Source organism: Haliaeetus albicilla, chromosome 7, assembly GCF_947461875.1.
Source record: "Haliaeetus albicilla chromosome 7, bHalAlb1.1, whole genome shotgun sequence".
NCBI classification, from domain to species: Eukaryota; Metazoa; Chordata; class Aves; order Accipitriformes; family Accipitridae; genus Haliaeetus; species Haliaeetus albicilla.
The window spans coordinates 30,118,286-30,133,900 of record NC_091489.1 but is presented as its reverse complement, the minus strand read 5'-3'; the positions used below and the strand labels follow the sequence as shown (position 1 = coordinate 30,133,900).

At 38.4% G+C, this 15,615-nt stretch overlaps 1 protein-coding gene and 1 non-coding gene across 5 annotated transcripts in view; both read left to right on the top strand.

Annotated features, from left to right (window-relative positions):
- Window positions 1-15,615, top strand: part of MACROD2 (mono-ADP ribosylhydrolase 2) — a 942,372-nt gene that overhangs the window by 404,362 nt on the left and 522,395 nt on the right. The gene's annotated exons all lie outside the window — the stretch shown is intronic.
- Window positions 7,113-7,302, top strand: LOC138686247 (U2 spliceosomal RNA). The gene has a single exon (XR_011325603.1). It is a non-coding gene; the product is annotated as a U2 spliceosomal RNA (small nuclear RNA).

Sequence of the window (15,615 nt, the reverse complement as noted above, 5' to 3'; positions counted from 1 at the left end):
ATAGCATCTTGCAAGGGAGCTTGGTGAATGTGCCACAGGAAGCGGGAGAGCACGGTGGTGTCTGACACTTTTCTCCCCTCCACAACTGCACATTAAATGTATGCTGCTGTGGATAGGGGGGCAGGCAGGTTTTAAAAGTGGGGAGACCAAATAACTGTCACTGAGTTTATTCCCATTATTCCTTCTGCAAAGCAAGGGAAGCCTCTTATAATTCACTCCTGACAAAAACATTTGTCCAGTTTTTACTGCCTCCTGCTTTTTCTTTTGAAACATTGGGCAAAGTGAACAAGCATAAAATTGAAGGAACAGGAGAGGGGAGGAGAAAAGGAAGGACAAGTCCTAGAGAGCAACTTATACAATGCTAGCCCTTAAAGCCTTGAAAAAAGCTCTGTTGCTGAGTATGAAGCAAACATCGCCTGGGTCAGCTTTCGAGCATGACAGCAATAAACACATGACCAGTAATTCAACCCGACACAAGAGGTGTTCAAGAATACAAATATCATGAATGCTCTGTTCTGCTTATCCACTCAAAATGCAATACGTAAGCCTGGACTTCCCCGACAGGCTTCTGTCTCTCCCGTCCTCTCATTTGATGAGCGTCTTCTATGTGAAAGCACAGCCTTTCTGATCCCATTAGAGAAGAGAGGCTCTGTCTCTGCAGTCCTTTTTGCAACCTGTGCACTCTGTGAACCACGCCGTGCATGGGGGATTTGTTAAGAGATGCATTGGGACCTAATATGTCGCAGGCAGACTGGTTATGGATGAAACCCAATTGACAGTAAGGATTAGCTGCAACTGAGAGATAAAAACAAGAAGTCATATTTTTAGAGGAAGATTGTGGTGCCAAATTTTGGTTATATATTGGGCAAGGAGATAGTCAGGGCTTTGTGTTATTAGAGATTCTGTACCCTAGGAAGCTGGCAGCAAATTCAGCCTGGTACTGCCAAACTGTACTTCAGAATCTGAGGTTTCATATGAAAAAGGGGAAAAAAGGCAAAACAAACAGAAAACCCTCTATACCCTGCAGCTGCAGAGAAAATACTCAGAAACTCACTGTGACCAGAGTTGTGTTCTTGTCTTGAGTCAGCAATCAGCTTGAAGCAATACCTTTGAGAAGAACGAACTGTGCTGGTCATTTCAATGCATGTGAGCTATGAAGTCTGATATGTTTACACAGCAGCAGCTAGCTCATTTCTGTGCTTTTTTTTTCAAAAACCTCAGTGTAATGCATGCTGTTTGAGAATGTATTTTCTTGGGACAGAATAAGAGAACCAAAGGAAGTTTTGGTTTTTTTTAATGTAAATTAGAATTAATGTTAAACTTCTCTTCCTCTCTTCTTCTCCCCTCCACCCACCCCCACCCCCCCCAAAAAAAAGGCAAAAAAAAAAAAAAGCAAACAACTTTTCAAGTTGTGGAGAAACAGAGAAACAAGGGATATTTTCTTTGCTCACCGGAAAAAGCTTTAGTCATATCCGGACTCTTGAAAAAAATCAAAACAAACCCCCCCTTCTTCCCACTAACTCCTGCATTCTCCTTAGTGCCATATGCCCCAACTTAAAATTATCCAGCTTTTTATATATTCCACTTCTGCACTGACAGCTATACAATGTACAACAGTTGCATAGAGTCAGAAGGCAAATCTGTGAAGCACAAAGAGTAAAGAATTTGGTGAGTTTAAAACAAATGTAGTGAATATGGAAGTAAATGACATAAGTAAAACTGGATAGTGATGGTATTTTTTAATTTCTGTGTGTCTGTCTAAACCTCCTGTCTCAAATTTACCTACACAGTACTTTGAATTTCCCTTTTGGCATCAGCTCCACTGAAATTACATTTAGCAGGCTGCAAAATACAGGGGATCTTGTACCTAGTGCTCATGATCACCCTGAGGAACCTGTTAATCAGTGGAACAATTGTATAGTTACGTGGCTCGCATCATGTTTGAGCATTGGAGCTCAACATTAGAAAAGCACTGTAATTGCTAATAATTAGTACTGGGTAAGCCTCACTAGGTTTACTTAAGAGTCCCCTTGTGTCAGATTCATATCGAAAGCGTATCTGAAGTATCTGAACCGTTTAAGGATCTGGGAGGTAATACTTGGTCATTGTGTAAGGCAGAAGACCTGTGTACGAAAGGGCAAGGGGATTGTGAAATAATTACTGGCTCTGCATTTAATTTGAGTCAATGAAAATGCCAGAATGATTGAAGTGTTTATGCTGAAGATCAAGGAGTTACATTAGAATAGGATAATCACAACCAGGGACATCTTTCTTAAGTTTTTTAATATTTCCTAGGGAAGAGATAATGGAGGACTGTGAGAGTATGGCAAGGGGAGTGTTGGAAGGAACATCAGGATCAGAGGTCACACCTGTGTGAAGCGATGGTTTGAAAATGACAAGTAAAAATAGAATTATGCTTCACTTGACGGTGATGAATGGCTTCCTTGACCTGCGGAAGAAGACTAGAGGTGGCTTTGCACCGTGGAGATGGTAATTTGATAGTGGCAGTTACAGGTGAAAAAGTTTGCTGTTAAAAATACGGTGGAAGAAATGACTGGTCGTAATTATGTATGAATACCCATGCCCCTGGGCCTCAGTTGCAGGGGTAGCTGTGCTTTTCTGCAGCCACAGCTGTGACACTTTCAGTTTGCCGTTCTTCCATACATTCGATGTGATTCTCCCATCCCTGTTTTCTCCATCTGTTCCCAGTATGCCTTTTACTTTGTGTTTGTCTATGCTTCACTTATCTTCAGCGCTGGAGTATTCTGCACCACTCACCTGCCTCTTTCCTCTGGCACCACAAAACTGCTCAACTGGCCTCGTAACGTTGGTAAACATGAGCAAGGCTCATAGAGTCAGTATTGCTATACCTGGGACTGTACATATAGTTTCCATGATGTGGGAGGTGGGATCAGTCATATCTTGCTTCCACATCTCGTATCCCAAGGGCAGGAAAACATTTGCCAATGGCCTATGACTTTGCCTCTCTGCAAGCAATAGATGCCAAGAGTCTTGTCAGCTTTTTACATACTAAGACAAAAAGCATGTTACGGGCTGCTGGCTGCTTCTGTTCAAACATGAAGCGTGGATTTTGAGGTTAGTAGAGGTCTGTTTGCTTAAAAGAGGTTCGGATCGAGATGAATTATTAAAATGTCAATAAATACCACATTTTAAAAGATAATAAACTGACTGTTCATGTTGAAGGCAGAGCTCCAGGCAAACATTTGCAACAGCCTGAACCACCTACCTTTATGTACCTTCTTCCTCTATAGCACTCAGCATGAGGAGCCTAAGCAGCCCTGAAGCCCAGAAGGGAGTTCTTAAAGGCCCAAACAGACAAAAGTGCTTCACAGACACCATGTTCATGGTTTTTTTTCCTTTCTGTGTGGGTTTTAGTCACAACTGGCTATGGAAGTCCCTTATGTGCATGTGACATCAATCCATTTGTCAGCCAAAAATACTTAGTACACTGCCGTTTAGTATGGTGCAATTAATCATACATTTGGGCACTGTGATGCCAAGTTTTATTTTCTTTTGAAATACTGTGTATGCAAAATTAGAAAAAAAAAATAGTGAAATGCCACATTTAGCATAGTTCTCTTCTTTTGCAATTCTTTGTAAAAGCCTGCCAAAGGTTTATTCTAAAGAGTTGAATTTAAAATAAATAATCTGTCATACGTCAGGTCAGGGTTTAATTGGTTGCCCACCCAGTCAGGAGTTACCTGCTACTTGCCAAGTTCTGATCTGTACGCTATCGTAACACTAGTTTAGAGATTATCAACTGAAATGACCCATTTGGGGAACAGTCTTATCCATAGGTCTTCCCCCTTCCCCTTCGCTGGGCTTTAAGTCTGATTAGTGTTTAGACATTGCTTTGAGATAATGATAATGTGCCTTTTAATTAGCATCAATATTTCTAATCTTTTGGGAAATAATAATGTGCTGCTTTTTTAACTCCTTGACTGTTGACAGATGGCCACTTATTAAACATCATTAAATGCTGATATCAATCATTTTTGTGCTCTTTAAAATATGCTTGTCATTTAAATGAAATGATATATTACAGGAGGAAGGTTTTTCACACCGGGTTGTGTAGACTTTGATGCAGTGCTGCAACAGCATTTGGTGGAGGCCTTGTTATTTAAGACTTTCTAAGTATAATCTCTCAGGCCTTGCTAACTTGTCATTTCAATGTCTATCCGTCTGTTAAAAGGGCCTCTTGTATGGAAGTAGCTGAAATGTTTCTGAGACAAATCCACTATTTAAACATTTAGCAACTTGAACTTTTGAGAAGCCTGTGCTTATATGCAGAAAACATTTCATGCGTTTACACAGGAATTCATATTGTATCTGTTTTTGTGAGTGCCATGAAAAAGTGAAGATGAATTCCCACATGTTATTTGCAGCAATGCTTTATTTGACTTGATGCGTTCTTGGCTAGAACCTCTAAGTTGTTATTTGTGAAACTTTATTTAATGGGTACAATTACAATCTGCATTGTGTCCTTGCTCACCTTAATAGCAGTATTAATTTGCAGGAAGGGACAAAAATTATCTTGCAGAGTTATCAAACGGTGTTTAGGCTTTCTGAATGCTAATTAATTCAGAGCTCAAATGCTGTACGTGCTGTTTAAAAGGCTGGCAGCTTGTATTCATCACCTGAGTGACAGCTGTTCCTAGCCTTTTGTACTCTTAAAAAGAGAGGGGAAGATTAACTCCTTCCATGCTAATGACTGCCATATTGAAGTAACAATTGTTATGTTCAAAATTTAAATTTGTAAATTTTGTCTTTAACAGATTTGCTGATTTTGACAGTATATTAGAGAAAGGATTGGTGACAGTATATTAAAAGAGATTGCTAAACATTTCTCCAATACACTGTTAATTTTTCTGGGCAGAAAAAAAAAAGTCTCTCTGACATTTGATGTCAGAACCGGATCCTCCATGTAAGCTAGAAGAAAAAAAATTAAAATATTGTTAAGTCAGATTTGAACATTTATGGTGAGTGTGGAATCTGAAGAATTTTTCTCCTGGACTCAAATCCTTTTTTTAATATTTACTGTCAAGGAAAATATTTAGTAGTTGCAATTCAATTAAATGTTCACTTAAGCCATTTAAATGTCACACAAAAGAGTAAAGAACAATTCTATATTTTATATGCTGCATTCAAAGATCACTGAGTGTTATTTGTTAAACTAAACTCCTCCGCATTAGGAAGAAATGGTAGTCTTTGGTAGTAAAAAAAGGGGTTAAAGGTATGCAGATAATTTAATTTAATTTAATCTGAGAAAGAGTATCATCTGGTATAATGCAGATGTTCATATGCAGGTTTGAGAGGATTACACAGTTTGCCTGAATGATTGAGGAAGTGAGATACTAATATTGGATTACATTCCTTCTTTTTCACAGAGGAACAGATAGCTAAAATATGTATGTTAACTTGATCCCTCCATTCCCTCCTGCCCCCAATCAAAACATTTTAATTACACTATATTTTCTTTTTGGAGGAAACATGAGATAAATCAACAGTTGTCTCCTGTTAAAGGGTATCGCTGAACTACTGATGCCAAACAAAATTTCCACAAAAGCTTTCAGTTAGTATTTTAGGGTAAATTCAAGGGTCTTCTCCTTTTCCTACTTTAAAGACCTATAAAGTCTGGTATGTGTTTTGCTACATAATTATTTCAGAAATACGGTTGTACAGTAGAGATGTCATAATAATTATAAAATTTTCATTCACATTTTGGAGGCCCTGTATCTTTAGGGAAACTCAGGGTGGACTTGACTAATGCCTCTGGGCTTTGATTCTGTTCACATCAATTTTTACGCGTTCTGATTCAGTAAATCTCATTAAGCACTTTAACTTCCAGTATTCACTGAAAGTTCTGTTGACTTCAGTAGCAGATTAAGCACATGCTTAAATGTTCTTCAAAGCCTCAGGGAAAGGTGATTAAACCAAAGAACAAAGCTGTGCTATTAAAATATTTTAACTCATTAAAATCCAATAGATTTGCTGATACTGATTCACTGAATACTCTGTATTGAAAGTAAAACAATTACCTTACAGTTGGCTGGCTCTCTTGTGCAACTCGGAACACCAACATCAGTATATTAGCTGGGTATTTCTTCTGTGACAATACATTTCCTTTTACTTTTGACCTGCTGTTCTATTCTTATAAATAATCAGTAATTATAATGAGTGATTGAAAATATAATGGGAAATAAAAAGGTTTCCAAGCTTGTTTACAAAATGTTCTTGAAAATGAACATAACTTTAAAGAAATTTTTGTCTCACTCCAAGTTACTCAAATGTCTTTTGTGATTACTCATTAACTTCAAAAGACATTTTTAGTTTCCATGCACAGGGATGAATTTTTTAAGCTTTAGCAGTGTTGTCTTAGTGTTCTTTGTGTGTTGACATTTTCTGTATTAATTTATTGTGGAGTTTGATGCAGAGTAATTAAAAATCATGCTTTGGCAAGACTGAGATGTAGTCTTTGAATTAGCATGTGAGATGCTCTAGTGAGTCCAGCAAGTGTTAAGAAAATGCACTGCAGTATGTAATTCTGTCCATAGTATGTTATTTATTAAAAAGTCCTTCAACTTTTTAGAATTTTGTGAAATACTTTCTGTAGGGGAGATGTGTTGCTCTCTAATCCATGGGGAGAATGTTCTAAAATAACCCCGTAATGATTCAGAAACCAGAAGATTGCTTAAGTGTTTGGGGCAGGGGGTAGCGGGGCAGCAGGAGGTTAGAGGGAAGGTTGTTGGGGTTTTGGTTTTGGTTTTGTTTGGGGTTTTTTTTTTTTTTTTCATTTAGTTTACTGTAGAGGAAAGAATCTGACCAAGTCTGGAATATTTTGGGAGGCTGGACATGGCATCATTAGCTTTCCCAAGTTCCTGTCCTGGAACAGTTACTGTGTGTGCAAAATCATGAGCTCATTGAAATCCTGGAGTTATTTGGGGTCTGTAGTCTGGCTGCAGCTTCTTGAAATAAATCTGAATGATAAAGCTACATAATTTTTGCTACTGTGGTATTAAAATCTTACAATGATTCCGTCTCAGTGTGCTCACTGAGTCAGACCAAGAAACCATCAAGTCTGCTGATTCATGTTTGCTTCTTGACCTTTTGGCAAAGATCAAGTGTAGCATATGTTTTTATCAGTTTAATATCTGCTAAGTCCTCAACTTGAGGATTTTATATTAAATGAGTTTGGGGACTGGGAAATGTACTAGGAGCTTACGCCATCCTCTTCATGCATGAAGCTGGCTATTGCTGTGTTTCTGGAATGGTGTGAAAAGAAAAAGAAAAAAAAAAAGGCAACAAGCACCTTAATGACCATAAATGAGTGTGAAGAGAAGAGCAGGAACAGAGCAAGCATAGATTATGCTTCTCTAAAGTATTCTCTTAATCTCCACCTATTTTCATCTCAGCGGTTTTCCTGAGCTTCCATAAAACCCCTGTAAAATTAAAATAAAATTGCACTTCTGATTGCATTTCAATCTTGTTTTCACATCTTCTCAGTCCATATTAATATCCATTTTGTAATGTCCAGTATTGTAACATCAGGTTATCACCTTCAGGTCTGGGCATTGCTTTGTACTTACAGATACAGTGAGCCTACACTCAGTCTCATCCTTGCTGAAGAGCAAGTCATTGCATCACTGTTTATTTTCACTGGTCACTCTTACAGGTTCTGTTTTTCTGAAAAATGAGATAAAATAGCAATCAGAAATAACCGCAAATTCAAAAAGAGAAGATACATACACTACATCATGGTGAAATGGTACATATAGGGTTTGATTTGGTTTGATTAAAGACCATTGGAAAGGAATAAATATGATTCATATCTTTGAGGAAACACTGCTTTCACAAGTGTTTAAAATATATTCAGAAATATGCCAAAAACTATGGAGAGTTGGTGTTCACTTGAACGTTTTTGATTGATTAAATACCAGCTTATGCCATTTTCTAAACTCGAGGCCCAGAACTGTTCATACATGTCACAATCAGTGGGTGGCTAACAAAAGCTGGTTTTATTTGGCCTGTGACACAGTTACTGCTGAGGTCTATGTAATGCAGCAGGTGATGACAAGCATGGTTTATGACATCTCTTGAAACAGAATCAAGCCACTAAAGGCCAAGTTGATGTGACAGGGTGAAAACTGGAAGTTGTATTAGAAACAAAATGAATACAGTTCAGATAAAGAGTGATCAAAATCATTTCTAGATGACATAAGAATTTGACCCTTTAAGGATTTCTTACTAAGTATGTGAGGTAATACAGAAGGGAGGAACCTGTGTCATTGTAAACTAGTGTCCTTGAGTTAAGTCTCATTACCAAGACACCTTCATTTTTTTAATTATTTGACCTGCCATGGTTAATAAAAAGAAAGTTAATTTGGTGGTGTGACATTTTTGGTGGTAGCTTGGTGCACTACCAAATTAATTGCAATAAAATAAAATAATAGTTTCTAAAAAAACCCCAAACTTCCTGTTCCTTGCATTTTGAATCAGTTGATGATTTCTTAGTCATTATTTATGGCCTCAGTATTTAAATTAGGACTTGTTAAACAAAGCTGATGTTTGGGGTGGGGAGGGAGGGGAAGAAATTAAGTGTTTGTTAATGGTAACTATTTTAATGTTGCTATTTCATGGAAAATACAGTATTTTGATTCTTTAAAATTTCTGTATAGAGCCAAAAAATAGTGTCTACAAGATAGAAATCCACTGCAGCAAAATAGCTTCTTATTACTATGCGTGCTATGATGCTTACCGGTTATTGTCAATATACAGTGTCTACTGGCAAGGAAGCTTTTGTTTGTCATGGGAACAAAATGATTGCTCCTCATTTTTCTTGACTGCTGAGTTCTTTAAGTGAAAAGCATTTTGATCCTGGAATAAATATTGATTCTCTCTTTTCTCTGACTGAGAAAATTAATTTAGTGTGAGTTATATTCACCCAGGTGAGGTAAGGGCAGCTCAGGACCCCACAGGCTACTTAAACCTGTGACACAGGCTGGCATTCAAAAAGTGTCTTCATTACCCCTAGGTCAGCACATACATGCTAATTCTTTTGAAGAGTGTCTCCTGGGGCAGAGGAAGGGAGGATTGTTGGGCCACTTGTCTATAGCAATAGGACTGCAGGCTTTTTTCTAGCTAAAAAGTAGTAGAATCTATCTGCCTTCATTCCTGTCCACCTCCCCCCGTTCTGAGTGGTTCTGTACCCTAAAACCAGGTGGTCTAGGTGAAACCAAGGGCACTAATGCATTGTGCCTTCCAGAGACAGCCTTCGGAGAAATGTAAAGATCTGTGTTTTCCTGTGCTGATTTTTAGCACGCAGAAATCCTTTTCACAGTGCACTGGGGGGAAAGTAGAGAGGTTGGCAATAGCCAAGTCTTCCCTTTGCAAGTAAGCTAAAAACACGAAAGAAAGAATGCAGAAAGTTGAAATAATGCATGGGATTATGTTTACAAAGCTGAGCATCCATTGCTATGGCCACTCTTCAGCTGACAGGGGACGTGCTCATCCTTGGAGAGGGGCTCAGTGGCATGTTCTTGTGTTGTGGTTTAACTTCAGCCAGCAGCTAAGCACCACGCAGCTGCTCACTTACTCCCCCCCCACCCAGTGGGATGGGGGAGAAAATCGGGAAAAGAAGTAAAACTCGTGGGTTGAGATAAGAATGGTTTAATAGATCAGAAAAGCAGCAGCTAATAATGATGATGATAACACTAATAAAATGACAACAGCAATAATAAAAGGATTGGAATGTACAAATGATGTGCAGTGCAATTGCTCACCACCCGCCAATCGACACCCAGCTAGTCCCCGAGTGGTGATCCCCCGCCCCCACTCCTCCCAGTTCCTATACTAGATGTGACGTCACATGGTATGGAATACCCCGTTGGCCACTTTGGGTCAGCTGCCCTGGCTGTGTCCTGTGCCAACTTCTTGTGCCCCTCCAGCTTTCTCGCTGGCTGGGCATGAGAAGCTGAAAAATCCTTGACTATAGTCTAAACACTACTGAGCAACAACTGAAAACATCAGTGTTATCAACATTCTTCGCATACTGAACTCAAAACATAGCACCGTACCAGGTACTAGCAAGACCATTAACTCTATCCCAGCTGAAACCAGGACATCTTGATACACAAATTGAAAGAGTAGGCAAGAGCAATGGGAAGAGTTGGACAGATTACTTTAAAAGAATTGCATGCTTCCACTTCCTTCTCTTTGCAGCTCTCTTAAGAAAACGTTGTGAGGTGAGAAACATCTGAACCTTTGCAGATGAGTACGTGTGCCTGTTGCTATCGTAGTATTTGATTTCAATCTGTGTCCATATGCATCCCTATCAGATTCAAAGCATAAGCCCATGTTACTGTAGAAATTATGTCATGCAAGTGCAAAATTTCCACTGCCCTGACTTAAAAATTAACTTTCATTAGTCACTGGACAATTAGTCCAGATTGCTGGATTCCCTTTAGAGAGTGATGCCTATGGTGTCTTGATTTCACCATTGTAAAAGCAACAGTTAGCATTCTAAGAAATCAGTTGAGTGGAATTTATTGCAACATGCATGTCTAGCACGATGTTAACTGTACATCTCCAGCATGATGTTACCATGTGTTTGTTCCAGTCAGTACTATTGAAGTAATGTTGAATTCTCATTTCATTTCATTTTTTATTTTTGTCTTCTCATACTATTTTTTAAAAAAACCTCCACCACAATAAAAAACAAACAAAAATGAACATATAAACATAACTCACTTCTTATGTGCCTCAGAGCATAATCCTGCCATTGACTTTCTGAAAACATTTAGGATTGTTTGGGAAGGTTTTAAGCTAAAATGGGGACTTTCATATGGCCTGTATGATCTCTCCTCAAGGGAATGCATTTTGTTAAAGTGATGATTTATGACATTCAGTACTAATGTCAAACTTTGTTCTGCTGTGTGAAGTAACATAATTAAAACACCAAAACAAGAACACAAGCAGTGCAGCATTGTTGAACTTGTAGATATTTCCACATAGGTGATTTGAAATCTGATGGAACAGTGATATGAGTGTTTGAGGCATGTCCATGTGAGATGTAAGAAAAACAAGCCTTGAGCATCTTAGTTATTTCCCTCAGAAGGATTTTATCCAGAGAGGAAGATGCAATATTTATGTGCAATAGCAGCTGGGTATTTTTAGAATTATTTTAAATTCCTTTATACTATGTCTCTGCTTGATTAGAGAATAGCTACCAATCAGATAACGTAACAGTTTGTCCCATTTGTGTGAAGTGATATTCCAGGATAAAATTACAATTTATTTCCTTCTAAATGCAGTACTCATTTGGGAGTAAATTAATTAAGGCTTAGCTGATAAGTATCTGCTGTTGTTCTGCAGTCATGACATGGCAAGATACTAGGTATCTACATGCAAAACTTACTTGTATATCAAAAAAATAAATAAAGTGCCTGTACCTATTGTTTCTAGAGCTGTTATGTGATACTTTAAATAAATTACTTAATTCCATGTTTAAAATACCCAAAGGTATAATGTTTTATTATTGTTACTATTGACTTAGATTGCATTATTGTAAGAGCTCATTCTTCATTTGAGAGCCTTTTCTCATGAGACAGGAAGGTGGTCTCTGTGCACTGTGCCCTACCTGGTTACCTACTTTATCCACGCTATGACTTGAACAAATAAAGATGAACAAAATGTAAATCGAGCATCCTAAAAAGACTCTCAGTTTGGGGTTCCCTCAGTGATCGTCACTGATGGGGAGGACATATTTCAAGGTTTTATCAGTGGGATCATGATATGAATTGCTTAGTTACTCTGTACGTGCTGGAAAACTGGACGGTTTCCTTGTTTCTCTTTGAGGGGAGATCAAAAATTTATGCAGCAAAAATGTTAAGACTGTCAGTGTTTGAAACAGTCAGTTAAGATACGAGAGAACTGCACATGAGCTTTCCATTGAGTTGTAGAATATCATTGACTTGATGTCTACATGTGTTTAAACACAATTGCTTTCTATACTTATTCCAGTCATCCTGTGTCATTTTCTGTTGACTTATTTTTCTGCCTTAAAATTAAGCTAATTGCAGAATGGTTTCATGTAACAATATTGACTGTAGAGGTATGCATTTCTGCATGTTCTTTTGTATGAATTCTCTTCAGTACTATCTCAATGAGGTGGATGAAAAATCAAGTGCTGAATCTTTTAAAACTGCTTTTCAATGCCATCTTCAATCAGATATTAAGAGGAATGAATATAGCTGGAGCTTAATCATAAACTTTTCTCCTTCCTGACAGTACTGACATTTACTTGTTTCTAGACAAATAGATGAATCATAGCTAACGAGTTGTTTTGATCATTTCTGGTGTTAATGCAAAATCAAGGCTCATGTATTTTGACCCTATACCTCCGAATTAACTCTAAAAGACTAAAAGCCTAAAAGCTGATCTTTGCAAAGACTTAGAAACTCCTCTAAAAGTTGCTCCATTCAGTAGGCTTCAGCCTGGGGTAACAAACCACTGGTAAGCCATGGGTGACTGCATGCGGAGGGAGTCTGCAGGGCAATCCCTCATCCAGTGGGCATTTGCTGGCACATACCACTGGAAGCTGAATATTTGGTAACGCTCTTTTTTTTCACATGAAGCTTTACCTGTGGCTCTTGCTGTGAGTGAAATTGAGTGGTAGCCTGTGATCCCAGCGAGTCTGATTCACAGCAGGCTTTTTAGTTAGAGGGTTTCACGGCACTTACTGTCTGCTTGATTGTATGTGAAAGAGGAAAAGAGGATTGAACAAGGAGATGCTAAATATAGAAAATAAAAAGGGAAACCTTGATCAGACTGAAGGTAGGAATACTTATCTGTTCCAGTTTTAGTATCCCTATATTTTTGTATGAAGAGCAACGTAAAGGAGTATGGTGTTTTGCACCTGCGACGTTGTTGGATACTGGAACAAGATTTTGGTTCTGAAGTTGGCTTCCAATAGTCAGTTTGGGAAGCACATACTGAGTCTTTCTTTGGGGAGCAATATTAGACTTTGCATGTAATTCAGCTAAGGTAGCAAATTTAGACCTTGAGCCGTAATGTTTCTGTGATTTTAAAACTATTTAGCTGTATATAGGGCTTTTTTTTTAGAAGTGAGTGTCTAACCCAAAGGCCATGTACAAGCCTTCAAGTTTAACCTTTTCATTTTACTTGACACTCTAGAAGAAGATAAGGGGGAGAATGCTGTCAGAGAGCTTACACAGAGGATAGAGAGTGGTGGTGGTGAAGGGGATAATGACTTCAGCTCTGACTTTCTTCCTCCTGCTGCAACAAGGCATCTGTATTCTCTGCTGGGTGCAACCAGCCTGCAGGAAGCTTTCGTTCCTGCAAACCCCAAGTAAGTCAGCAGATCATCTGGGAAATTAGAGAGACATCAGAGCTGGACTTGTGATGACCTGTTTTAAAAAAAAGTAAAAAGTGTAGACAGATGGTGAACGGGAATGATGGGAAGAACACAAGGAAGGGCTTAGGTATATTTCCATCTGCAGTATTGTAAAGATAATACTGCTGTGGTATCAGGTGGCATGAGCTGCCAGCCAGCCTTAGCAACAGATTTTTGTCTTCCATTTTACATACAAAGGGGAGAGCTAAGTCAAAAATCAACTTGCAGCTGGCTGACACTTCAGGGGGATCACTGACAGTAGTGAAGGAATAAGATTGAACGTTTCTGGGCTGAGATTAGCTGAAGTCTTCTCTTATCATATAATGGTTTATTATACAATAGTATTCAGGCAAATGTGTATAGTGTAACAGTATGTCAATTATTCTGTCTAGTAATCAGACACTTCATTTTGCGCTGCAGAAACAAATGCCTTTTTCAATTGCTTTAATATGTTACGTTCTTTAAATTAGGTGGTCTATAGGCAGCGTATAAACAGCACTCTCCAATATTATTTCAGAAGATGAATAGCACGTGTTATGCCCATGCTTATCTACAAGAGCAACTGCGGAGTGACATAGGTTCTTGTTATTTCGTTCCATATGAACAGCTCTGAGTAAGTGTCCGTTCTCAAGAAATACACATTTGTTGCATTCTGGCTCGGGAAGGCTGTGTGTCTGTTTGACATGCTCTCAGTGGAGAATTGCTTATCCATGCCTGATCCTGACTGGTTTCACCTTCCAAAAGAAACTAGCATAGGTCAAAAGTTGGCAAGATGGATTGAAAAGTGTTTCCAGCTGATAGAAATGCTTTTGGTAACCAAGTGGGGGAATTTGAAATCCAATCTATTCTCGACAGAAAAACAGCAAATAGTCCATGTTTCAACACGAACAAGCTATTCCAGTATCTAAAGTGCTGACATACATGAGTTTTTCAAGTCACAGAGACGTGAATCAACTACTTTTGCATGAAAGGTACAAATACAGAGTGTCTTCTTTAATGGACTGCAGTATGCTAAAAGAACTTTTTGTTCACTAGTTCCCTGCAGTGCTAGTGGCCACACCTATGTGAATGTCTCCATTCTCCCTCTTCCAGTTCTTATGTTCAAAGATTTTGGCATTCCTAATTTCTCATTTCATTCTCTTTTGAAATTTTTCATATTTTTCCTTCTGTAGTTGAATCTTTCCCTCCCTTATTTGAATAGTTATCATTTCCATTTTTCCTTTTTTCTCATCTGAATTTCTTTTTCCTGTTTACTTTTTTTCACTCTTGCCTGTTTGCCATGTTTAGGTTCTTCCATATGCCATTTCTTCACAACTAGTTCCAGTGTTGTCCAAGACTTTGAGGGAAACACACTTTCTCAGTTGTTACCTGTTCCTCTACGTGAGACAGTGTGTGCTGTGAGCTTAGGATGAGAAGAGTGTGTCTTGTTGAACAAAGATTATTTTATTCCTCCTTGATTTTCTTAGCTGCTTTTCTTTGCCCTCCGTTCCTTCCATCTGTCTCTGACTGCAAGCAGAGTGTAAAGCAAAGTAAGGGCCAAGTGTCTGTTAGGTTTCTTGTTGAAATACATAATAATGATGAAGATGTGAGTCAGAGACTGAGTAACACTGGGTACAACAGCATAGAAGTATTTTACATATATTTCTTTATTATAATTGTCCTTTTTTAATTCCATTGTTTGTCCTTTTTTTCTCTTTGTACCTCTCCTAGATCATGTAAACAGTAACTAATTGATGTATTATAGGAGATCTTTAATCAAACATTGTTACCTTCTCATTTGCCTGGAACAAGTAGCTCCTTAGGTATAGGAATTGTACCAGGAGGGCTAAGCTGCCCTTCATGGCTTTGCAGGGCTAGTGAAACCTTGTTATACCCATACACCCCCACCCTCCCACTGCTCTTTGCACATCACAGATTTCTTAGCCAAACTGGTATGTGAAAATTTCCAGTGTAAATTCAGAACTAAACAAGGCAAGGAGCCCTCACAGTTGTTTTGGTAAAGTCTTTAAAACCAGTTTCAAAATTTAATTTCTCCTGACAAGGGCAATCAGCAAAGACAGATTTCTATAGTACAGAAGCAATCTTGTTTGACTGTCTTGAGCAAACTCTCCCACTACTGACTGACTACTGAGATTAAGTGGAGTTTCTAACAAATCCTGTTACAATGGGTCAAGCACTGTCTC